General features: G+C 56.3%; 1 protein-coding gene across 1 annotated transcript in view; it reads left to right on the top strand.

Moving 5' to 3' along the window:
* The window catches only part of IGHMBP2 (immunoglobulin mu DNA binding protein 2), a 96,817-nt gene that overhangs the window by 30,640 nt on the left and 40,196 nt on the right, over positions 1 to 25,981 (top strand). The gene's annotated exons all lie outside the window — the stretch shown is intronic.

Here is a 25,981-nt window from a genome sequence, read left to right as displayed (position 1 = left end):
GGGTGACGGGGACCGCAAGAGGGCCGATTCTGAGCCGGGATCGGAGCCAGGTTCACACTGAACCTGGCAGCTGGGACGGGACTCCCCGATTCATCACAGGAAGAAAGGCTGTTCCCCTTACTACAGCCGCGTAATAAATTGACCCGAAACTGTCGTATAAAACGACCAGTTACCACGCTCGTGGGTTCTGGGCGCGGGCAGATTGACTAGCCCTTCTGTCCCCCAGAGCTGCCGCGGGGTCAGGCTGACGGCCCTGGTCTCCAGCCAGCTCCCCCTGAGCCCACCCTGCTTCCCCTCCGTCTTCTCCCCAGTGGCCTCTCCCAATAAACCCCACGCCCTGGAGTTCCGTCTCGGGCTCGTGTCCCGCAAACTGGGCCTGAGCCGCTGTGCGCCCAGCCTTGGGGCTCCCCGCTGACGATCGGCTTTGCTGTCTGCCCCCAACGCCGAGCGAAGAACTACTCACATCTTCCCTGGGATATTCAAGACGCATCTCGAACCCAGCGTGTCCGAATCCGTGCGGCCTCATCTGTCAGCCCCTCGGTGGTCGGGTGAATGGTGACCCCTGAAAGATACGTCCACGTCCTAATACCCAGAACCTGGGGATGTGATCTTACCTGGAGAAAGGGTCTGCAGGGGTAATGAAGGATCTCGAGAGATCATCCTGGAGGCCGGTGGGCCCTCGACCCAGCGAGAGGTATCCTTGTAAGAGATGCACAGAGGACAGACACAGGAGAGGAGGGGATGACCGTGTGAAGTTGAAGGCAGGGTCCCCAGAAGCTGGAAAAGGCAGGAAGGACACCCCCCCCACAACCCCCTGCAGAGCCTTTGGAGGGGGCGTGCCCACACCTTTGGATTGCGGAAGCCAGGAACAAAGGAATTACTGTTGTTTTTAGCCTCCCGGTACAGCTGCCCCAGGACACTCACACGGCCTCCAGATCTGGAACCTCATCCTCCAGATCCCCCAAATTCTTGCAGTCATCCTGTCCCCCCTCTTTCTCCCACACTCCACACCCGTCTGCCAGCAGCTCCTCTTTGCTAGGCCTTCAGCAGGTGCTTACCTGCCCCCTGGGTCCCGGCGCTGCCCCCTCCTTGTTCCCCTGTCTTCACCCTGGGGCCGCTGGCTGTTCCCATGGAGTTGGGACGAGGGACTGGGGTCCTGTTCTTCCCTGGCCCTCCGAGTGTTCCCCGCCCCCCCAGCGGTGGCAGCTGTCTCCTGCCCAGACTTCTTCTGGTCCTTCTAAAACCAGCCTCTTGCCTGATGTCAGAGGCCACACGGTGCCCCCTGTTCTGTGGGGCCTGCCCTGTGAGCTGCCGCGTTCTGGACACCCTCTGTGTCCCTTTTGTCCTCCCAGGGCTGACGGTGGTCCCTGGGACGGTGACTCAGGTCCTTCCCTGTGTGGTTAGCGCAGTGCCTTTCCCTGCTTCTGCCCAGGGGAGTTTTCCGAAACTGTTTTCCTGATTGCTCTCCGCTGTGTGGTTTCTCTCTGTCCCCTTCCCGGAACACCTCCCAGGCGTGTGGCAGGTCTGGGCCCACTTTCTAGTCCTTCTGTCCTCTTCTGTTTCTATCTCTTGGTCTTTTGCATGAAATATTTTTTTCTTTTTTTTTATTAAAAAAAATTTTTTTTTTTTAGCGTTTATTTATTTTTGAGACAGAGAGAGACAGAGCATGAACGGGGGAGGGTCAGAGAGAGGGAGACACAGAATCTGAAACAGGCTCCGGGCTCTGAGCTGTCAGCACAGAGCCCAACGTGGGGCTCGAACCCACAAACCGCGATATCGTGACCTGAGCTGAAGTCGGACGCTTAACCGACTGGGCCACCCAGGCACCCCTGAAATATTTTTTTCTAAAGCTTATTTATTTATTTTGGGAGAGAGAGCGCGCGTGCAAGCAGGGGAGGGGCAGAGGGAGACAGAATCTGAAGCAGGCTCTGAGCTGTCAGCAAAGAGCCCGACGCAGGGCTCGAACCCACAAATGGTGAGATCATGACCTGAGCTGAAGTTGGACGCATAAGTGACTGAGCCACCCGGGCACCCCCCCTCCCCCCTTCATTTTAAAGGTTATTTTATTTATTTTGAGAGAAAGCATACGTGCGAGTAGGGGAGAGGGAGAGAGAGAGGATCCCAAGCAGGCCCCACACTGTCAGCTCAGAGCCCGATGCGGGGCTTGAACCCACGAGCTGAGAGATCGTGACCTGAGCTGATATTAAGAGTTGGATGCTTAATGGACTGAGCCTCCCAGGCGCCCTTGGATGTCCTTCTCTTTGTGTGGGAGCCCCCGCCCCACTGCGCCCCGGGCCCCGAGGAGTGTCAGTCACCTGTTTTAACTGCTGTGCAGACAAGACCTGTGTTTAGTCCTCACCCAGACTGGCTCGGAGCCTTCACTGAGGGGCACAGTGGTCGGAGGACCTGATTGCCGCTCCTTTTTTTGGTGGTAAGATAAACGACAATACAGTTTGCCATTTGAATCCTTTTAAAAGGGACAACTTGGTGGCATTTACTGCACATGCACTGTTGTGTGGCTGTCACAGATGGAAACTGTGTCCCCGTGAGACGCTGACACCCTCCCCCATTTCTCCCTCCCTCCGCCCTGTACACATCCGTTAGCGGCCCCCCGCCCCGCCCCCCAGTCCCTACAGACCCCTCTGTCTCTATGGCTTCCCTATTCTGGACATTTCGTATAAACGGAATCACCCAGCGTGTGGCCTTTTGTGCCTGGCTTCCTTCGCTGAGCAGAATGTTTTCGAGCTTCCTCCACACGTCAGGATTTCATCCCTTTTGAGGGCTGAATACTATTTCGTATGGATAGACGACACCATATTTATCCATTCGTAATTAATTATCCATCCAGTTGGTAGACATTTGGATTTTTTCCACTTTTTGGCTGTCGTGAATCGTGTGGCTATGAGCATTTGTGCACAGGTTTTATTTATTTTGTATTTTTTTAAAAAGATTTTGTTTTATTTTTCTAAGTGAGCTCCACACCCAATGTGGGGCTCAAACTCGTAGCCCCGAGACCAAGAGCCGCGTGCTCCGCCGACAGAGCCAGCCAGGCGCCGCGGGACGAGATTTGACATGAACATATTTTCGCGGCTTGGGCATGTGCCTGGGAGCGTAAGTGCTGGCTCATGGGGTCACTCCGTGTCCCCCAGACTTCTTGAAACGCACACGGAACTTCCTGCCTGCCCTCTCAGCCGGGTTCTTTAGAACTCTCCGGTCCTTTGGCCCTGACTGTCCTCTGTGATGGAGGTGTGCTGGCCAGCTGCATTTTTCCAGCGAGGACACGGAGGCACAGGGCAGTGAGAAGACGGGCCTGGCCTCCGTGCCTCTGCCCTGTGGCTCCGAGGCCACGTCCCTCGGGCAGAGGAGCTCGTCTCGAGCCTGTGTGGACCGGGCCAGGCCTGCGGGCAGGCCAAGGGGCGCCCGCGGGACACTTGCTGGCCCAGCTGTGGGCACAGAGCCGGACGCGGGGCTCGAACTCATGAACCGTGAGATCGCAACCTGAGCCGAAGTTGGACGCTTAACCGACTGATGCCCCCAAAAGTTACTTTAGTCGCTGGCCGTGCCGCGTCCCCCGGCCTCCGAAGTTTCGTTTTATGCCAGGAGCCAAGAATTGTTGTATTGGTTCTTGAAGAAAAACGTGTAGAAATAATGATGAGCACCCCTGCGCCCCTCGTGATTTGCTGACTCAGCCCGGCTGTTTCAATGTGCAGACCACCCTCCACAGGCTTTTGCATAATTTTGCATAGTCACCATCAAGCTGTTCATCCCCTTGTGTGTTGTGCTATTTTTAACCGAACGAGTCACAAACATTTCCCGTGTTTTTTGCCTTTGTCCCAACTGTCATTTTAAAGAGTCTCACAGTCTCGCATCATGGGGCTCTCCATAATTTAGTAAACCATCTCCCTAATGTTTGTTCTTCAGATCAGGAATTGGCAAGTATAGCCCGCAGGCCCAGTCTGGCCCAGCACCTGGCCCACAAGCTAAGAAGGGGTTTTCCATTTTCATTTTATTTTATGTTTTACATTTATTTTTGAGAGAGAGAGAGAGGGAGGGAGAGCGCCAGAGAGAGCATGTGAGTAGGGGAGGGGCAGAGAGAATCCCTAAGCAGGCTCCACACTGCCAGTGCAGAGCCTGACGCAGGGCTTGAACTCGAGAACCATGAGATCATGACCTGAGCCAAAATCAAGAGTCAGACGCTTAACTGACTGAGCCACCCAGGTGCCCCAGGTTTTCCATTTTTAATGGTTGGAAAAAAAAAAAAAAAAATCCAGGGGCACCTGGGTGGCTCAGTCAGTTAAACGTCTGACTTTGGCTCAGGTCATGATCTCACGGTTCGTGGGTTTGAGCCCCACGTCGGGCTCTGTGCTGACAGATGGGAGCCTGGAGCCTGCTTCGGATTCCGTGTCTCCCTCTCTCTCTGCCCCTCCCCTGCGCTCGCTCTCTCTCTCTCTCAAATATAAAATAAAACCTAAACATTTTTTTTTAAATTCAAAAGAAGATCTATGATAATGGTATAAAACGCACATTTTAGTGTCTGTTAGTAAAGTTTTATTGGAACACAGCCACGCCTATGTGTTTATTGTTGTCTATAGTTGCTTTTGACTGAAATGGCAGAATCCAGTAGCTGTGTGGGGACCGTGTCATCCTCAAAGACTAAAATGTTTCCTATCAGTCCTTGACAGGAAAATGTTTGCTCACTCCTGATTAAGATTATTCACAGGTTTTTTTTTTTTTGGTTCTGCACTGTAAAAAAAAATTTTTTTTAATGTTTATTTTATTTTTTTAAAAGAGAGAGACAGAGACAGAATGCGAGCAGGGGAGGTGCAGAGAGAGAGGGAGGCACCGAATCCGAAGCAGGCTCCAGGCTCTGAGCTGCCAGCACAGAGCCCAACATGGGGCTCAAACTCATGGACCGCGAGATCATGACCTGAGCCGAAGTTGGATGCTTAACCGACAGAGCTACCCAGGTGCCCCTTGGTTCTGTACTTTTTTAGGTGGCAGGTGCTATCTAAGCTTTGGGGTACAGTGGGACATAGAATGAACAGAGCATGCAGGGTTCTTGAGCCCTCAGGGCTGGAATGTTCTGGAAGTGATGTTGGGTGGGGTGAGGAGAGGGACAGTGAAGTAAGATTGTCTCAGAGAGTGGCCAGGGGAAGCTCATGGGGTCTGGGAAGTCCTCTCCAAGGAGGTGACACCCAGGAGGTGTTGTTAGAACTGAGATCTGAATGTTAGGAAGGAGCAGCCATGCAAAGACCATGGAGAAGGACATTCTGGGTCAAGAGAATAGTGAAAGCAATATTAGCTGAACCGATTGGGGTAACCATTTTGCAACATATGTAAATCAAATCATTGCACTGTATGCCTTAATCTTATGGAGTGATGTGTGTCAATTGTTTCTCAAACTGGGGCAAAAAAAGAGTAAGGGGAAATACTCTGAAACAGGAACAAGGTGGACACTGTTGAGGAGCCAGTAGGAGGTGAGTGTGAGTGGGACAGAGAGCGATTGGATGGTCCAGGTGGGGCGGGACCTCAGAGGCCATGGAAGGGAGCTTGGATTTTACTTAGAGCCACGCTGTGTGAGGGTCTTGTAGAAAACAGGTTGTGGGGTCAGAGAGAGTGCAGGGTTGATGGAGAGAATTGGGCGGATGGAGGATATTTTAGAGGTTGGAATTTACAGGATTGCTGAAAGGATGTGAGAGATGAGGGGTTGAACAGAGGGGTTAAGACACCTCCTCGGGTTTTGGCTTGGGCAGCTGGTTGGATGGGGTTATAATTCCTGAGACAGAGCAGATTGCGAGAGGAATGAAGCTTTGGAGCCAGGATCTGCAGGACTGCAGGGACTCTGCTGATGGTATGCTAGGTCTGTGGAGCCTATTAGACACCCAAGGAGAGATTTTTTAAGAAGTCAGGTCGATAGCAGAGTTTGAAGCTCAGTAGGGAGGTGGGTGATGGGATACAATAGGGGAGGGGGAGTCACTGACTCCACAATGCATTTAAGGCATGGGATGGGATGGGCTCATGCAGGAGGACAAATCAGGGTAGAAGAAAGAAATATGGTAAACTCTGACTACATTTCCTTCTTGGACAGCTCTTTGTTTTTACTAGTTATTCATTGCCTTGTTTTTCTCATTTGCTTAATTTTCTATGTACTTTTCACAAATTCATCCTCAGACATTCTCACAAAACTAAAAACCCATCTTTCTTGGTTTTTGGTATTAGTGACTTTCCTGAGAAAGAGTGAATGGGAGGTAGTTGGTTTTTGGTTTTGTTTTGTTCTTGAGGACTTTTCTTTATCTAGTCTCAGTCTTGAATTGACAGTGTGGATTCTAGGTTGAAGATCGTTTTCACCCTGGCATCAGAAGGGATTATCTTCTGTTTTGCTTCTTCCCTCAACACCCTGCATGATCTGTTTCCTCTGAGTTCCTTTCTCCATTTTGTTTTGGCACCTCGTCTTTCATGTTTAAACGTTCCCTGGAGATCATGGACTCTATTTTTATTTTATTGAAGAGTGCAGTACTAAGAGCTGATGGCAAACTCTGTTGGGTGGGGCACCTGTGATTATTGGTTTCACTATCAGTTTATAGGGAAGGGCTCATTGGTTTCTTTGGGAAAACCTTACACACTGTCTGTAGGTCCTACCTCTTGGGCAGGCCACTTCCCACAGTATGGTAGACTGACTAATGGCCCCCCAAAGATATTTGTGTCCTCATCTCCAACGCCTTTGTATATGTGACCTTAATGGCAGAAGCTACTTTGCAGATGTAATTAATTTAAGGAACTTGACATAGATTATTCTGGATTGTCCATGTGGGCCTAATTAAGTCCTTAAAGAGGGAGGCAGGCATGTGAGAGACAGAAAAGGTGAGCGGAGAGAGTGATCTGAAGGTGTTAGCCTGCTGGCTTTGAAGGTGGAGCAGCGGCCACAGCCAGAGAATGCAGATGGGCCACTAGAACCTGGAAGAGACAAGGACACAGATTCTCCTCTACAGCTCCCAGAAAGAAGTCGGCCCTGCCCATCCATTTCAGATTTCAGACCTCCCAAACTGCATGACAATGCATTTGTGTTGTTTGAAGCCACTAAGTTTGTGGTCAATCACGGCAGCCCCGGGAATCTAACACACGTGGTAAAGAACCCTCCAGCCTTCCACCCGGCGAGCTGGGGGGGCGTCTCTCTGCTCTGACCAGCGGGTGCTTCTGCTTTTTCTCCGGTTTTCAGAATGGCCCCTCATTTCTGTTCTTGGCCTTGTCGCTGGATACAGACCTGAGGTTGGTTGGTTATGATGGAGAATACTAAGCATTTGTTGACCAGTGCGAATTTGTGCTGGGCTCTGAGTTTGCGGAAGAGTGTGAAACCTTCCCACCTGGGTGCCCACCCTCTGGGGGCTGAAGAGCCCATGGGCCAAGTTCATGGATTCTGGAGCCCAATTCCTGGCTTCTGAGTCCACTTCTGCCGCCCCCTGGTTTGGTGACAGGCCACTCAACACCCCCCCCCACCCGCCCCAGCTGCCTCAGCTGTTCGAGGAGGGTGCTCATAACACCTGCTGGTGCTGTTGGGTACTGGGCGGTGCCTAGAACCGTCCCTGGCCCCCAGTGAGGGCTCCTGACTGCTGCTTAACAACCATGTGGTGAGTGTGTCTCACGTGCCTGGCATTACGCCGTCCTTCACCTGCTTTCTCTCATGTCCTTTTCCCTGTGGCCCCATAGGGTTGTTGTAGTGGAATCTTTCCCTGGGAGAAATTCCCTGGAATGGGAAGTCTTGGGTCAGTGTCGCAGCTGGGGATAGGGGAGGGAGGGGAGTGCTGTAGTCGTCATGCTTTGGGGCCTTACTCAGCACACCGCCCCCCCCCGACCAGGCTGGGAAGGGCGAGGCTGGTCTCAGGCGCCCCTAGGATCCAAGGCCCAGAGGCCAGGGGATCCCGCGTGGGGTTGTGACTGGAGGCAGTTGGCACGAAGGGGGCTTTAGCAGGAGGCAGCTTCAAGCCCTGCGTCTCTACCCCGGACAGGACTCTCCAGCCCTGCTGGGGAATCCTTTTTAGGAGGCTGAGGGTGGGGACCAGGCACAGCAGGAGCGTGGGTGTGGTGTACTTGGGACTTTGCTCAGGGAGCCACTTGGCCAAGTGGGGGCTGGGGGTGGGGCTGGGGGTGGGGCTGGGAGGGGCTTGGGGTGGGCGGGGCTGGAGCTTGTGTGTGAGTGGAGCTGGGAGGAGCCCGGGGCGTGGCTTACACAGAGGGACCTGATAGGGCGGGTGCTGGGATTGGGGCGGGGCTTGTCTGGGCGAGGCCAGGGCGGGGCCGAGTGGCAGGCGTGGGGTTTGCACAGGATGCTGGCTCCTGTCCCTCTCTCTGACCAGGTTTTGTTTGTGCAGGACCAACAGCCCGGCCCGGAGGAGAGGCAGCCTCGGGTCACTCGGAGGGCTGGGCGCTCCGCGAGGTGGTCCCTGTGCCGGGGCGGCCCGTGTGCCTCTCTCGTGGGGCCCGAGATGCTTATGCGTCCTCATTGCAGGGTCTAGGGGCTCTCTTAAGCGGCCGTTTCTTCTCTTCTCCCCGCTCCCCCATCACTGCTTGAGAAGGGAGAGGAGTTTGGGGAGGGAAGAAGGCTTAGTGAGATGACAGGCCATTTGTCCTTTTCTCTCTGCATTTCCCTCTTCCGCGTGCTCCTGGCTCTGCCCCAGTCAGACTGCAGTGCGCCAGATCTGGAAAAGGCAAAAATGTTCCCTTTGGCAAAAAAGAGGTGAGAGGAGCCTCTGGGGGCAGGGGATCTTGGCAACAGAGTGGACTGGCAGGGAGGTTGTGTACTATCATCCTGGCTGCCCTGTCATCCTGGCCTCCCTCGGTCACCTTGACCTCTCCTGGTCATCCGGGTGCCTCTGGCTGTCCTTACTGCCCCCTGTTTACTCTCCCTGAGCACGCCCCGAGCTCTCCACGTTTGAAGTGGAATTTCCCAATCAAGGATGGGTACAGCCCTGCCACACAAAGTGACACATAGACCATGCAAGAGCCAAGGAAGTCATGGCCTTATTTGGGATGCGAGCTCATCCTCTGGGAGCCTGCAAGTCTCCTGGAGGGTTGGCATCTTTTACCTGACCCTACCTGGACCCGGGACAGGATAGAGAGGGCCTGGGATGGCTCAGGCAGGGCTGGGCTGGTTAGACGGCTCTATAACCCACTACAGACCCCTCATTGGAGGGGCCCAGGATTCCGCCTTTGGAATAATGCTTCTCAGTGCCCAGTGATGGATGGATGCGGGACCTGTGTGTCCTTTCCACATTGAAGAGTGGTAGAGGGTGGATTGTTCCCATTATACAGATGGGAAGACAGCTCAGAGAGGGTGCAAGATGGGCCCAAGGGCACCCAGGACAGTGGTGATGGAGCCAGGGCCAAAGCCAGTCCTTTCCCTCGATCACTATAACAGCTCAGTGAGCTCTTTATGACTGACTCCTGGTGGGATGGTAGATCCAGGGCACAGGCCTGCCCGCTGTAGTGCAAAGGTGCAACTCAACTCGATTCCCAGCTAACAGATAGGAACACAGAGAGGTTGAAAGTCAAAGGAGGCAAGAAGAAACAAGCACCAACCAAAAGAAGCCTGGTGGAGCCAAGTTAATATCAGATAAAATAGATTGTAAGGAATAACATGACTAGGATCGAGGACGATAACTTCATAATTTATCACCAAAGCGCCAGCTCCCCTGGATGACATAACACTCCTAAAGCTGTATGCTCCTAATAACATCATTTCAAAATTGATAAAGTTAGGTAGCAGCTCATGCATGGACTTGTTTTTTCATTCTGGAAGTCAGGTGTTTTTGTTTTGTTTTGTTTTGTTTTTGATGGACTTCAGTCTTGGCCATCAGCCTTGGGCAAGGCTAAAGAGTCAGGCCCTCCTCTTGGGGAGTTTGCCCTGTAGAAGGGAGAAAAAAAATCACAGATGCATGAAATAGTTGGAGACCAGGGGCTGGCACTAGCTGAGGAAGGTGTGGGTTTTGTACTGTAGACACACTCACGCTCACAGATGGCAACACCAGCAGGTAGACACATTCCTTACTCTCTCATTGACACAGTCACACACGTGTGCCCACAGGAACGGTCCTCCCACCCAGGTGTGGGGAGGATGCTTAGGGGTTTCATTTGAGGAGGGCCCTCTGGGAGGTGAACTGTGGACTTGAGCTATCTGGATGACCACTCTGCCTCACCGCTGTGGCTTTCTCCCTGTCCCTTGTCTGGATTCCCACAGTGTGCCTACCAGTGGGCATCCCACAAACATGTCCTGGGCCCCTGTCTGCCAGGCATCGTCCTAGGCCTGGAGCACAGCAGTGATCAAAATGGTCATGGCCTCTGCCCTCTTGGTGAACACGTAAACACGTAACGTATCGGTCAGTGGTGAACGTACCAGGGGAATGAGGCAGGGTGGGAGTGTATATGTATCACAGTTTTAAAAATATTTATTTTTGAGAGAGAGACAGCGTGAGCCAGTGGGGGAGGACAGTGAGAGAGGGGGACAGAGAATCCCGAATCCCAAGCAGGCCCCACCCAGGCTGTCAGCACAGAGCCCCGGGTGGAGCTCGAACCCACTAACCATGAGATCATGACCTAAGCTGAAATCAAGGGTCAAACGCTTGACTGAGCCACCCAGGTGCCCCATGTATCACATTGTTTTATGTCAGGTGATCAGGAGAGGTCTGTCTGAAGAGTTGATATTTGAACAGTGACCCGTGGAAACTGAGGAAGAGAGCTCTGTGCACGGCTTGGGGAGGGGCGTTCCCAGCAGCGGGCACAGCAAGTGCAAAGGCCCTGAGGCGGATGCTTGGTGGAGTGGAGGGACACCTGCTTGGAGGCAGGGACACCTTGCAGGCCGTGGCCATGACTGTCGCTGCCCAGGAGTGTGTGCAGGAGGTGGGAAAGGGCCCAGAGGAGAGTGTGAAGGAAGTGAGGGTGTCCCGCATCTTGCAAGCCGGTAGTGTTATTCTCACTGGGTCATACATGTTAAATGCCTACCGTATGCGTGGTCTGTGCAGGGTTGGGGTGTGTCTCCTGGGGGGCACTGACCCAGCAGGGTGGCAGTCACTTGGGGGGCTGTGCCCACCCCTGTTCCCTGTTCTGGCATGCAGGTCTCTGGGTGAATGGGGCTGGTGCAGAGGCCCATGGTCCCGACGGATCCCATGGCCCCGGATGCCCCCTCCCCTCCCAGCACCCTCCTGCCCGGGCCAGGTCTCCTAGAAACGCTGCTCCCGTCAGGTCCTGTCTTCCGGGGTGCCCTTCTCCGCCCGTCCCGCACCGCCTACCTGGTGGCCCTGTAGCCACACCCTCTCTTGCCCACGGCCCACGGCCCCGCACAGCCTCCTGCCAGTGTGGAAGGTGCTGCTCATGTGGCTGGGCACAGGGTGGCCGCCCCATCTGGTCACCGCGCGGGCTTTCAGCTGCTGTGTGCGCAGTAAGGCCCTGAGGCCATTAAAATGCGGAACTACCTCCTAACCGGTTGATGCCTTGCCCCTTCCTTGCCCCCCTTCGTTGCCCCTTCCTGGCCTCCCCCCACATCCCCCGCCGTGGCCTAGTTGCTCATCTTCTTGCCCAGGACCCGCGGGACCTCTCTCTCAACATCAGGTTCAGCATCTGAAGGGTGGGCACCCGGTGGCTGCCCAAGGCTATGGAATGCCTGCCTCCCATACCTGACTGGTGTCAAGATTATTCTGTATAAACGTGCCTGGGTGGCTTGTCCGCCTCCTCTGTGTCCTGCCCCCGCCTGCAGGACCCGGCTCATACTGGCCGTTTGCCAGTTAAGCGGCCACTGGGCGCTCAGAGTTGGGGAAGGGCAGGAGCCCGGCGGGGAGCCGTGGGGCAGAGCTGTGAGTGGCCAGCGTCAGCGGGCAGCCCCGGGGCAGGGGCGTCCGGAGGCCCCGCTCTCCGGCTCGGACCTGGTTGGTGCTGGGGGAGGGCGTCCGCGCTCCAGCACAGGCTCCCCGCTCCGCGCCCTGCGGAGCACGGTCCCCAGGAGCTCACGCGGGCTCGCGCCGTCCGGACCGCCCATCGGGAAGTAGATGACAGGCTGGGCGCTGTGGCTCACGGCCGAGGATAGGCACTCCGGGTGGCGGAACACAGTCTTCGTCCGCCGGGTTGGGGGTGGAGGCAGGTCGAGCCAGTAGATGCCGAGGGGCGGGGAGGGTGCAGGTGAGGAACACCAGGACGGAGGCCGGGATGACCGTGAGCGGCGGCGTGGGCCGCGGTCGCCGCCAGGAGCTCCTTTGAGTCTGGATGACGAAGACTGCGCTGGACGAGATCGTGATGGTCCCGGAGCTGCCCCGCGTGAAGACGTGGAGGATGGTGTCCACGTGGAGCCCTGCCACAGGTGGGCGTTTCTGGGCGCGCCGTGGAAGGACAAGGCCGGCGTGGTCAGCAGGAGGGGCAGCAGCCGGAGGGTGGCCCGCCCCGTGCTTGTCACAGGTGGGGACGAGGACTGAGAGGCAGGGCTGGGTGCCGGTGAACTCCAGCGGGCTCAGGCCTGTGTGCCGTAGGCCAGGTGCCTGACACCCCTCGTGGCTTGTGGGGGCCGCCTGGGGGCCGGCGTTCAGGATGGTCAGGCCCGAGGAAGACGAGGTCGGCCGCGGCCGGGTGGAGGACCGACATGCCCGCGGCGCCCCTCTGCACGGGGAAGTTCAGCGGCCGGGCCACCGCGCCTTTGCCCACCATGGCACCCACGCAGGGGAACGCGGCCAGGGCACCGGGCGCCTGCCGGACCCTGCGGGTGAGCTCCTCTGTGCGCGGAGACCCGCGGCAGGTGGCTCTCTGAGGAAGGCGTGCAGCCGGACGGGAGTTGTCAGGGGCCGTGTGGCCCTCACGGTGTGGGGGGGGGGCGCCCCGCCATCTGTCCCTCAGGCCGGGAAGCCGCGTGTTGTGTGCTTAGAGGGAATTAGCACTGGGGGGGGGGGGGTAGGTGGTGCATTCAAATAGAAGTCTTCAAATGAGGAGGGAAACGATACCATATCTGGGATTTGCTTTAGGATATTCCGCAAGAAGATGGGGCGTGCCCGGGTGGCTCAGTCGGTCAAGTGTCCGATTTCGGCTCGGGTCATATCTCACGGCTTGTGGGTTCCAGCCCCGCGTTGGGCTCCGTGCTGACGGCTCGGAGCCTGGAGCCTGCTTCGGATTCTGTCTCCCTCTCTCTCTGCCCCTTCTGCAAACTCTCTCTCAAAAATAAACACACACACACCAACGAATTGCCATTTTTGCTCTTTGGGCCCCTCCCTCGAGCACAGAGCTCCAGACTGGGGTGCCCAGGGGAGCCAGAACGTGTAAAGGGGGACATTTCCAGCCATCAAGTGGCACAGTGGCCGAACCATCATCTTCCTGGGCTGTGACAGTGACAAGCCGTTGGAGGGTCCCCATGCCGGTCCTGGATGCTGGTGGTCATGGGCAAGGATGGGCCCTGTGGAGCCCAGAACGTCGCAGGAAGGTGGCAGGCAGTGAACGTGGAGCCCTGGGTGGGCACAATGAGGGAGGGTCTCCCGGTGTCCTCGTGAGCCACCGTGTCACTTGGCACCAAATGTCACCGCTCCCCGATGATGGCAAGTGAGAGTGCAGAGCGGTGGGGACCTCGGGGACCACGGGGCCAAGCCACCTGGGTTTACACCCTGGCTCTGCTCCTTAGCTGGTGTCCCCGCAGGAAGTCACAGAACCCCTCCTGCCTTGGTTTCCTCACCTGTAAACACAGGGCAGGAAGGGTTCCTGCTCGGGGGCTGACGGAAGGATTCGGTTTGTTAGCCAAGCCCCAGAGGGACACCAGGTGTTACTGTCGCTGGATCCGTGAGGCAGACAGTTTAAAGGGGGATTAAGAGACGTAGAGAACAGAGTGAACGAAAGGCCCCGTGGGCAGTGGGAGACAGGACCCCTGGAGCCGCAGCCCTGCGTCCCTGGCGGACGTCACGCTGTCCTATTGGAGTTCACTTTGACAAACACAAATTCAAGACAACATCGTGACGAGTTTCGAGAAGGCAGCTGCAGGGCATGAAGCCCCCTGCCCCCCACAGGTCCTCTGTGGGCAGGCCCGAGCCACCACACCGGCCGCACACCCGCGCGGGGCCAGGGGTCCCCTCCCCGCCCCAGAGGCTGCCGCGCCCTCGGGTCCTCAGGGGGATGAGGCAGTCGGGGGTCAGAGGGAGGACTGGGGGAGGCAATCAGGGAAGGAATTTCCTGGGAGGAGGTGGCTGCTGCGGGTGCATTCTGGCCCCTTTGGGGCTAATGGGGGCTGGGGGTGAGGGGCTCCGGGAGAACCGTTGGAAGAATGTGACCCCAGAGGAGGCCTCGGTGTGACTCATGCAGCAGCGACCCACCCGGCAAGGAGGAGGCTGCCCGAGGCTCTGGCGGTGAGCCGAGGGCGAGCTGCTCGTGGCCGGATGTAGATCTCTGGGGGGCTTCCCTCTCTGCTTCCCCTGGGGGCTCCTGGGGCCTCCAGGCGTTCCTTGCTTTGTGGCTTCGTCACTGCACCCTGGGCCTCTGTGGTCACATGGTCTCTTCCCTCCTCTGGGTCTCTGTCCTGTGTCTCTCTCAGAAAGACACCTGTCCAGGTTGCGGGTCCTCCCCATGATCCAGGCCAGTCTCCTCGTGAGATTCCTGACCGGATTCCAGCAGCAAAGATCCTTTTCTTTTTTTTTAAAAATTTTTTTTTTTTTTAACGTTTATTTATTTTTGGGACAGAGAGAGACAGAGCATGAACAGGGGAGGGGCAGAGAGAGAGGGAGACACAGAATCGGAAACAGGCTCCAGGCTCTGAGCCATCAGCCCAGAGCCCGACGCGGGGCTCGAACTCCCGGACCGCGAGATCGTGACCTGGCTGAAGTCGGACGCTTAACCGACTGCGCCACCCAGGCGCCCCTCAAAGATCCTTTTCTAAATAAGGCCTGTTCACAGGAGCTGGGGCGTGGGATGCGGACGGGTCTTTTGGGGGTGCCATCCAGCCCGTGCACCCCTCTGCACCAGTCGTCACCCCGAGGGAATAGGGGGTGCTTTCACCTCTGATGTGCAGACTGTGCTGATTAGCTACTGCTAACGCCAGATCCCGCGGCCCCGGCCGGCAGATTCCCCCCATCCGGGTTGGGCCAGCTGGGGCCCTGGGCTGCCGTCCTCACCCTGAACCTGACACGGCGATGCTCCCTCAGTGAACCACGGAACGCCTTGTGTGGCGGCCGCTGCCCCGTGAGAGCACGGTCAGAGCGGCACAGAGCCTCATACAAGCCGTGGAGGGCGTCCCTCGGATGAACCGGAAGGACACAGATTGCGGGTCACCTGCCCGGAGACCCCCCTCCTGGCCCTGAGGCTGGCCGTGGGGGAATGTTCTCGGCCCCCCACCCGTGCTGGGCCTGGGAAGCCGGCTCCACACCTCTCCGCTTTCCAACGCAAACAGCCACCTCGGGAAGGCCTGTGGGGTGGAAGGAATTTTAGTTCCTCCGTTGTTTGTGTTCGTAAAGTAGCAGAGTCTAAAAGGAGAACAAGCATTGCCTGAAATCAGCTCCCCCCCCCGTTAATCCGTTTTTTCCCACCTACTTTCCTTCCATCGAAGCAGATGAAGGAAAAGACCCCCCCGCCCCCCCAAGTCCATTTTGTCTTTTCTTTGAATAAACAGAAGCTTACTGTGTCTTCGAGATAGAAGCAGACTGAGGAGGGACGGCCGTCCGCTCTCAGCTTGGGCCCCTCCCACGCACAGACAGCTTGGGCCAGCCCGTGCCCAGGCGTGCCACGAGTGGCTGTCCCCGTGGGCGGAAGGGAAGAGGGACGGTAGCAAGGTCAGAGGAGCGGCCAGGGTCACCCAGGGAATGAGCGAGTGGCCGAGGGCAGAGCGGAAGCCGGGCCGGCCGTGGGTTCCTAACCACCGCGCACCCCTGCCTCCCGCTGAGTCCTCCCACCTCCCTCTGCTGCCGCCGCTGAGTCCCGTCCTCGGACGAGGGTGCCGGCCGCCCACGAGCCGCTGTCCGTGCTGCTCCCCTGGCCAGGGGGACCAGCTCGGTCTCCTGATGCTCCCGGAAGTCCCATCGCTGGGACCAGGCTCCCTATCCTCCCAGAAGCGGGAAGAGGGGTGCGAGGTGCACAGTCTGGAGGCCCGGGGAGGTGGGCCTGCCCTGAGCTGCAGCCCCTATCAGCTCCTGCCCAGGGGAGGCTGGCTTTGCGGGGGCCTGGAGGACCAGAGTGGGGGTCCCTGTGCCCAGGAAAGTGCAGCACTGAGCCCTCGGGGACGCGGTAGGGCTGCGGCCCGGGGCCTGCGTGTGTGTGTGTGTGTGTGTGTGTGTGTGTGTGTGTGTGTGCGTGCGCGCGCGCGTTGGCTGACCAAGGCTGTCGGGCTCCGGTCCGTGGGTATTTCTGGTTCTCTGAAGTTCCTTCTGCACTGCAGCCCAGACACCAAAGCCTGGAAGCCAGAGCCCTGGGACCCTGTGTCGTTCTGCCTCTGGTCTAGCTTTGGCTAAGTGACCCTGGCTCACCCTTCAGGTGGGTCTGAGCCTCACTCCCCTGGTTCTGTCACTTCCCTGTGAGAATCGGGCCAGGTGGTGCCGTGAGAGGCACCTGTCTCGTGCCTTCAAATGGTGGACAGTCCTTGGGGTGGGGGGGGAGGAGGCACAATCATGGCCCCCCAAGATGTCCATGTCTGTTATGGGCTGAATCGTGTCCCCCCCCCCCCCAAAGAAGAAACGCTGGGAGGCCTAACGCCCAGGACCTCCGAATGTGACCTTCTTTGGAAATAGGGTCTTTGCAGATGTGACCAAGTGCAGATGAGGTCATGAGGGTGGGCCCTGATCCACTGTGACCCGCGTCTTTATACCAAGAAGAAATTTGGACCCACACCCACGCCGGAGGGCTGAAGCGGTGTGCCTACAAGCTGGGAGCACCGAAACTTGCAGGCAGACCCCAGAAGCCGGAGAGACGCTGGACGGGTCCGTTCCTAGCGCTGAGGAGGGCACACGGTCCTGCCATCACCTTCACCTCAGACTTCCGGCCTCCAGAACTGTGAGACAATACATTTCAAGCCTTAAAAAAAAATTTTTTTTTTTTTAATGTTTGTTTATTTTTGAGAGAGAGAGACAGGGCGCGAGCAGGGCAGAGAGAGAGGGAGACACAGAATCCCAAGTGGGCTCCAGGCTCCGAGCTGTCCGCGCAGAGCCCGACCTGGGGGTCGAACTCACGAACTTGGGATCATGACCTGGCCCGAGTCAGACGCTTAACCGACTGAGCCCCCCAGGCGCCCCGGCCTGCGGGTTTTAACTGGGGAAGAGGTGTGCTCGGTCTAGTTTACGCAGGTCCTCCTGAGGCGTCTGTGTGCGGGCGGCTGTCCTCGCCTTTGTGTCCTCACGGGGTCGCCGGTCTGTGCGTGTCTGTGTCCTGATCTCTTGTCATAAGGACCCCCGCCCTGATCAGGGTGCCATGTCTTTCAAGGCCCTATCTCAAAACGTGGTCCCTTTCTCAAGTACTGGGGTTAGGACTCCAACCTGGGCATTGCACCCCACAACAGAGCCTTGGAAAAATGGGTGGGGAAGGTCAGGATTTCAGAGGCTTCTGGGCGTTTCCAGGAAGGCCCCCGCAAGAGCCAAGCCAGCATCCCGGAAGCTGAACCATCTGAAAATAGGAATAATAAAGCCGTGTGGAGAGAGGTCCTTTCTCTTTGGGGTCAGCAATTGAGCGGGGCTGAGAGTCCAGTGGTCTGAGCCCATGGTGGGCGGTGAACCCAGTAGAGGCGGGAGTCCTACCAAGCCTGGGGGAGTCCCTCTGTGAGCTCTTCCTGCCGGAGGAGCTGGGCACTGTCCCAGCTGTAAGAGCCATCTGTCCCCTCAGCTGTGACCTGGGGACGGGACAGGCCAGATGAGCCCTATCGGCGAAACAGAAATCAAGTCCCAAAGGAACTCACCAACTCATAAATACAGCAGTGACTTTTATAGCAGCTACCCCCACACAACCCGGAATGTGGGGGGGGGGGTGGCCCCGGGTGACTGCAGGGCTACACCGAATTCCCACCGGCCGTTGTCCTACTCTGGGCGAACGGCCACCCCCTCCTGCTCGCACGCGTGAAGGGCGCCGTTGCACTCGCTGGGACATCCTGATTTTTCGGGGGCAGCGCGTCGACCGATGGTCCGCACAGTTTGTCACGTTCTTCGACATCCGACTGGAACGTTAGCTTCAGCTCAGCCCCACCCCGGAAGAGCAAATGGGGGGCTGAGCCGGATGCAGGCCCGGGGAAGCCGAGAGCTGGGGAGCGGTGGGGCCTCACGGCCTGCGGTGTCCGTGGGAGGGCCGAGAGCTGGCTTTGGTTTGCGCCCAAGGAGGTGATGGACCGTGTATACTCCACAAGGCAAGCCCGCTTTTAAGGGGGTTGGCGCCCCGCCAGATCCCAGGCGTGGCCGGCCCGGTCCGAGCACTCTCACCAAGACCAGACCTGAGTGTTTGTCAGCGGGGAATCCCGGCCGCACATCTGGTCCCTCTGAGTGTAACACTCTCCCAGCTGGGACGGTCTGCATACCCGATTCTCTTGGCCGTGTAGTTACTTTGGGGAGAGGGGTATCTCTCCAGTTCAGTAGAACTAGAATCTAATTTATCCAAGAAGGGTCAGTCCCGGGAGTTCTGTGGTGAAAGGTCTCTCCTTCTGGGGTTGCCGGACAAGGCAGAAGGGAGGTCTGAGAAGGGAGACCCATTATGCCAGCAACAAGTGGGCAGGGAGTGAAGTGCCCAGCCGGTGTGTCGAGGTCCCGATGACACCCGGATCCACCCGTGCCTGAAGCCACGATACGTTTTCGAGTTTTTAGTTATACCGAACCACTACATTGCTTTTCCCTTTTGTCCATTTTGACTTTCAGTTCTGTTCCCGCAGCCTCAGGCGTCTTTACTTAGGCAGTTACTTGAATGACAAGAATAAGAGATAGTCCTAATCAGCCCTGTCTGACTTCAGGACAAAAAGGAGAGAAAACAGACAGAAAGACACTGATGAGAAGCAGTCCAGGGAACCGCCGAATTATTGGCTCCCGGAGAGCAGGGTGGGAGTGGCCCAGGGGGCCTTCTCTCCGAGGTTACTGGGCGTCCTGAGGTCCCGTGTCAGTGCCCTGGGGCGGCCACAGCGTAGGACCACAAATCCGGGGCTTTAAATGCCGGGAATTCATTTTCTTGTGGTTCTGGAAGCCAGAAGTCTGAAGCCAAGGTGTCGGAAGGGTGGTTCTCTCTGGAGGCCCTAGGCAAGAATCTGCTCGAAGCCTCTGTCCCGGCTGCTGGTGGCTCCCCCAGCCCTCCGCCAGCTGTCCTCAACGTCCTTGGCTGTGGTCGCATCACCCCAGGCTCTGCCTCTCCTTTCTGTGTCTCTGTGACTCTTCACACGACCTGCTTGTAAGGACGTCAGTCATTGGGTTTAGGGCCCATCCCGATCTGGTGTGACCTCTTCTTACCCTATTTTCAAATGAGATTGCGTTTTGAGGTTCTAGGTGAACGTGAATTTTTGGGGGGACGCCATTGAACCCAGTGAGGGCCATGTCTACACCCCTTAGTTGTGTGAGGCGAGGAAATGAAGCGTTTTCAGGAAGGGGCCCCTCTGGCTTCTGTGGCTGAAGATGCCACGTTATCCGCCCCCTTCCCCCCACTCATCAGGAGCCGCCACTGAGGAAAACCACGAGGAGGTTGGATCTTGTTTTAGTTTAACTTTTTTTAAGTTTGTGTATTTATTTTGAGAAAGAGAGAGAGTGCGAGCTGGGGAGGGACAGATAGAGAGGCAGAAACAATCCCCAGCGGACTCTGCACTGGCGCTGGGGAGCCCCATGCGGGGCTTGAACCTTGGAACCGTGAGATCGTGACCTGAGCTGAAACCAAGAGTCGGAGGCTCAACCAACTGAGCCACCCGGGCGCCTCAACGAATGCGTTTTAAAAATGGGGTACATGGGGAATATTGTTCGGCCACGAAAAGAAGGAAATCCTACCGTTTGCGACATGTTTGAACCTGGAAGACATCGTGCGAAGCGAGTCAGGCACAGAAAGCCAAGTGCCATGTGGCCGCACTTACACGTGGAATCCAGACGCATTGAACTCCCAGGAGCGGAGCGGAGACTGGTGGCTCTGGGGGCTGCGGGGTGTTGGTCAAGGGGCCCAGGCGTCCAGCTACAAGACGAGTAAGTCCTGGGGGTGTGATGCCCGTGTGGCAACGGAGTTAACGGTACCGTATCGTGAACTTGAAAGTTGCTAAGAAGGTAGGTCTGAAGTGTTCTTTTCCCTTTGTTTATGGAAGAAGTTTTTTAATGTTTATTTATCTGTGCAAGAGAGATAGAGTGAGAGAGAGCGAACATGAGCAGGGGAGGGGCAGAGAGAGGAGACACAGCATCCGAAGCAGGGTGTGGCACGGGTCCATGCGCACGGCCACATCCCACTGGGTCTTGAGGGGCTCTGTGCCCGCCTCGGTTAAGCGCTCCCCCAGACCCATTCCTACACAGATCAGCCGGAAGTTGACTCATACAGAGTACGGAGTCCCGGCCTGGCTCAGGTCGGGGGGGGGCTGGTCCAAGGCAGGGATGACCACACCGGGGAGGCGGGAGGATTATGATTTCCTGCAACAGAGGCCTGGGGAGGTTGGAGGCCTCCCCAGACGGGGGAGGAGGGAAACCTTTTGGCGGGAGAAGCCCGTGGGTGGTTTCACAGAGTTTGGCTTTTCGGGGTCAGCACCTGCCCTTTGGCTGAATAACAGACCCGTGAAGTGTGAATCCGACGGAAGTTCTTTTTTTTTTTTTTTTCCAACGTTTTTATTTATTTTTGGGACAGGGAGAGACAGAGCATGAACGGGGGAGGGGCAGAGAGAGAGGGAGACACAGAATCGGAAACAGGCTCCAGGCTCCGAGCCATCAGCCCAGAGCCCGACGCGGGGCTCGAACTCACGGACCGCGAGATCGTGACCTGGCTGAAGTCGGACGCTTAACCGACTGCGCCACCCAGGCGCCCCCCGACGGAAGTTCTGATTGAGCCAGTTGCCAGAGTGCATCGTGAGTTTTGTTTTTCTGTGGTTCCCCCAGGTCAGTCTCGGCCTCCCGGCTACCAAAAAAAAAAAAGAAAAAGATTTCTTTCAGCGCTGACCTAGAGGGTCCCTAAATTTCAGTCCGGATCTCACATCAAGAAATCAGAGATTTGAATTGTCCTGAGGTATCCTGTCCTGCCGGAAGCAGCCCCCCTGCCCTGTGGTCCCGGGGCTCCCGCCTACTCTCGGGGGGGGGGGGGGTCTCTGGCAGTGGCTCTGTGGCCACCCCCCTGCTCACCGTCCTGGAGTTTGGGAATTCCTCTGTCCTCCATCCAGGGACAGATTTTGTGGGGACCAAAGCTTATCAACAAGAGGGGGACGCCCCTTCTGAGAAAGAACACAAAATCGTAAATTCAAAGTTAGATCCAACGATGAGTCTTTCAAGCGGGAAGGGAAATCGCAGCAAACTGTCGATTTTTAAAGGCGACAAGTACCACAAATAATGCGAAACACAGGAAAACAGATGCACTGTTTTTTTCTACCCATTTTTTGCTGCACGCTCTTTGATAGCTTTTTCATATGTCCGCAGTTTTGAAAGATTTCCAGAAAGAGAACTGAGAGAGAGCTCATTTTTTTTTTTTAGCATGGTCGATCAAAAATTGTCTTGTGTTATTTTTTTTATTATTTTTTTGATGTTTATTTATTTTTGAGAGAGAGAGAGAGAGAGAGAGAGAGAGAGAAAGCTCGCCCACATGTGCCCACGAGTAGGCGAGGGGCAGAGAGAGAGGGAGACACAGATTCTGAAACAGGCTCCAGGCTCTGAGCTGTCAGCACAGAGCCCGACACGGGGCTCGAACTCACGGACCGCGAGATCATGACCTGAGCCGAAGTCGGGCGCTGAGCCACTCAGGCGACCCCCAAAATTGTCTTGTGTTATTAACAGTTAAGAGATTTTTCGTAGTTTCGTAACTCATTCTTGGTAAGGTTCTGCACATTTTTAGGACTGTTATCAACTCTGGGAAGATCATCTGTCCTGTTTTTCATGCACGGATAGTAAAGTTTCAGGGCACGCCCAGTTTTCTTGTATGGCGGTTAATCTGAAATGGATGATGCTCGTTGATAGTTTTCTTCTCACTTTCTTTGCTGTCGTGGTGACTTACGACTTTCAGCTGCCGTCGCTGATGTTAAATCGGCACAGAACGTAACTATTTCCCAGTGTGTTAGGAGATTATCATTAACCGGATTATCAGAAATCCAGTAGGCTCTTGATTTCTTCTTTTCCAAAAGGATCTCTCCCTCTCGGTGAATTACTTTGGGTTAAATTCAGTTCTCAGTTGCAAACTTATGGCTGTTGACTTCAATATTTATCCTTACCCCTTCTGTCTCATAGTCCATTCATTTTTTTTTTAATTAATTTTTGAAAGAGACAAAGAGAGAGGGAGAGAATCTCAAGCAGCCTCCACACCCAGCACGGAGACTGTCATCGGGGTCAAGCCCGTGACCAAGAGATCATGACCTGAGCCGAAATCAAGAGTTGGACGTTCGACCAACAGAGCCATCTGGGCCCCCCACCTAGTCCATTATTTTAATCTGAACTTTCTCTTAATTGTTCACAAATAAACAAGATTAGAGATAACCCAAGAAGGTCCCCTTCTTACCCATTTAAATCAGAAGCTTATAAATTCTCACTCTTTGGGGGGAAATATTCCAAAATATGCCTCCAAGTTTGAAAAATCTTTTCTTTTTGTTTGCAATCCACGCTTTCCTTTCAGCTCCAAAATGTAGCTTGGAGTCTTGAGAATGTCACCGTACCCACAGCAGAGGACTTGAGCGGCTTTGTGAGGAGAGCCCATCCCCGCCTTGTGTTCAGCTCTTTATTTTATCTTACTTTTTATTTTTGTAATGTTTATTTTTGAGAGAGAGAGAGAGAACGAGAGAACGAGCAGAGGAGACTCAGAGAGAGAGGGAGACACAGAGCCCGACGCGGGGCTCGAACTCACAAGCCGTGAGATCACGACCTGAGCCGAAGTCGGATGCTTGACCGACTGAGCCACCCAGGCGCCCCTGTGCTCAGCTCTTTCAAAGGAAAAGCCCAGTCGGCGTGTGCACTAAAGCATTACATTTACAAGGTGGACTCGAGAGGAGAACCCATACCCACTGAGAACTCTGAAGTGCTTGGCAACCGCTCTGATGACATCTGTCCTGCTTTTCTGGTTGTTTGCCGAATTTTCAAAGCCCTGAGAACGGGTCCTTCCCCTTACAATGGTCCTCATCTGATTGGATGAATCCCCCACAGACTGGCTTCTGGCCTGTATGTTTCTCCTCCACCCCTACCTCCTTCGTGTCCTGGGTGCCACGGGGGCACCGTCATAGCCGCAGACAGCCACCTGAACACGTTGCAGGACCCCCTTCCAGGACGGAGGCTGGAACAGACCCGTGGCTTAAGCTTTACGGGCCTCACGATCTCGGCCGGGCGGGGTGGGGATGGGGTCTCTGTTCTCAGTTCCCCGCGTTTACTAACTGGAGGGTCTGCACGTGCAACGCTCTTTCTGATGGTTCTTGTGTCCGTGGTTGCAGGCAGCAGGCCCCCACTGTGGCCAAGTTAAGTAGTAGATAGAAATAGCTGGAAAGATGCGGAAGAGCCTCCGTAATCAACACACAGACTGGAAAACCTGGCATCAGAGCAGAGTAGGCATCAGAACAAGATCTCAGGGCGACGTCAGGTTGCCACTGGTGGGGATGGGTGGTTTCCAGATGCTTCTCCTGTCTTGTTTTGCTGCCCAAAATTCAGAGTCCTGGGACAGAGTCGGCCTGGCCCGCTAGGTCCCAGGCCAGCCCCTTACATGTTCTGGGGCCGTGGGGACCAGTAGAAAGACGCAGAGAAACCCGGGGTCTCTGGAAGGGTGGACTTCCTGATGAGCCACATCTTCCTGCAATGAGGAACAGACAGTCCGCCAACAGCGAACTGCGGGCTCCTCAGGAATGGGATCGGAGGCTGCGTAGCAACCCCCCACCTCCAATTCTCCCAAAGGTCCATGCACAAAAATAGTGACGACCCCTGCGTCCTTGCTGTGTGCCAGATAGAGCCGAACCCAACATGATCGCCTCATCGACCCCTCGGCAAACCCACGAGACGGGCACGTGTATTTTTCCCGCTTCCGAGATGCACGACTAAAGAATGAGAGAGACCGCACGGCAGCATGTGGCGGAGGCGAGGTTCGCCTCCCGTACCCCGGCCCCAACCCTGTGGCCCCAGAGTTCTCATTCCTGCAGATTTGGTAGTGTTCTCTGTAGAGAAAACAGAGAGATAACTCACCGATCACTTTCATTGAAAAGCACTGACGGCCGGGGCACACGAAACACGCACCCGTACGTGTGGACATCTTTGTAGTTCACGCTCTGGCTCCTGATCAGGCCTCCAAAGGCAGGACATCGGAGACATTGTGTTTCGCACATTTCCCGTCAAAAGAGAGGGTATGGCCTGTTTTCTGATCACATGTGCTGCGGGATCGGGCAGAGTCCCAACAGGTGAGAACCTATCCAGTTTTCTGCGTCCGATGATTGGAGGCCTTTCCCACAGACGAGCTTCTGGTCCTGCGCGTGCCCAATCTTGTTTCTTCTCCACGAGCCACTACCGCCACGTGGCTGGTGGTGCTCGGCTCGCGATGGCCTAATGACACGCAGAGGCGACCGCGAACCGCACCCCTGTGCCCCCACGAAGCCCAGGCTGCAGGCTCAACCTCTCCTTAGCCGGACCCCCCAATACCTGTGGCCCCACCGGTGCCCCTGGCCTGAGGCGGAGAGAGACGGAGGAGAAGTCAGGGTAGAAGGTGACCGCGGCCCCAGGTGATGCACCGTATTGACAGTGGCACCGAAACGTGACCGCGTGAGCGATCTCCAGTGTTCCTCCCCTCCCACGTGCAGCTGCCCCGAGAGGCGAGGTTGTCCTCGTCATCAACCATCTGCTTCTCACCGGCCACTGTCACTGCCACGTTCGGAGAAGGACCACAGAGCAATGGGGTTTGTGGTGGAGACGTGCGGGTTGAGCACTAGCCATGTGACGCTGGACGAAACTTGGCTTCTCTGAGCGCCCCTGCTATAAAGCACTGGACAGGTGTCGGTTATTAGCCGCATGAGCACTTATTGAGTGCTAATGGCATGCAAGGCCAGTACCAGTACTGGGTGCTCCCTTAGATGGCTGCGGTGACTGATAAAGGACTGCCGCCCACCCCACAGGCCTCCCTGGGGCACGCAGACCTGGGGGGCTGGCTCGAGGTGGGAAGGCAGGTGACCCAGGAAACCGAGGGCGCTCCGAGCTCACACGCTCCTTCTGGCTCGGGTCAGTGAGTGCCCAGGGGGAGCCGGGGCGGTGGATCCCAGGCCCAGACACATATGCACCTCACTCCCAGGACTCTCCTGCCTCCTGCGACAGGGGGGCACAGACCTGGAGATCTGCTGCCACAGGGCGACAGTCTATAGATTATTCACGCCTTTTCTCTCCCTTTCTGAGGACGGGAACTCCGTCCCGGCTGGCTTGCAGCCTGTCTTTCGGGACGAGATGGGGAACTGCTCCAGAAGGCTCCGCAGGGACCACCTGTCACGTGCCCTTTCCGCCCAGGCTCCCCAGCCACAAGGCTGGACACTGCACGGTAGGAAAAGTAACACAAGTGTCCACTCTTTGTTCTGGAACCAGGAGACGGAGGGAAGAAAAGGGGGAGGTGAGGGAGGAAGCATGCTGACGTGTGTCCCGAATTTTCTCTAGGGCCAAAGCCCAACAAGGGGAGAAGTGTTTCCAACGATGTGGCAGGGGCAATCAGTCGGGGTACAGACTCTTGCTCTGTTGGCCATGCGGGTCTGTGGGACGAAGCTGCCTCCAGGACGCACGTCACCCTCTCCCCCCTCTCCACCTCCCCCCCCGCCCCAGCTCCCAAGGCACAGCCTCACCAAGGTCGACTGTGCATCTCCAGTGAGGCCAGACAGAGGCTCTCCTGGTTCCAGCCAGCTTCCTCCCGGAAGAAAGCAAACAGACCGGCC

Source organism: Puma concolor, chromosome D1 (assembly GCF_028749965.1).
Source record: "Puma concolor isolate L17-30 chromosome D1, mPumCon1.1.hap2, whole genome shotgun sequence".
NCBI classification, from domain to species: Eukaryota; Metazoa; Chordata; class Mammalia; order Carnivora; family Felidae; genus Puma; species Puma concolor.
The sequence above is the reverse complement of the archived record's forward strand: the minus strand, read 5'-3'. Positions and strand labels throughout refer to the sequence as shown.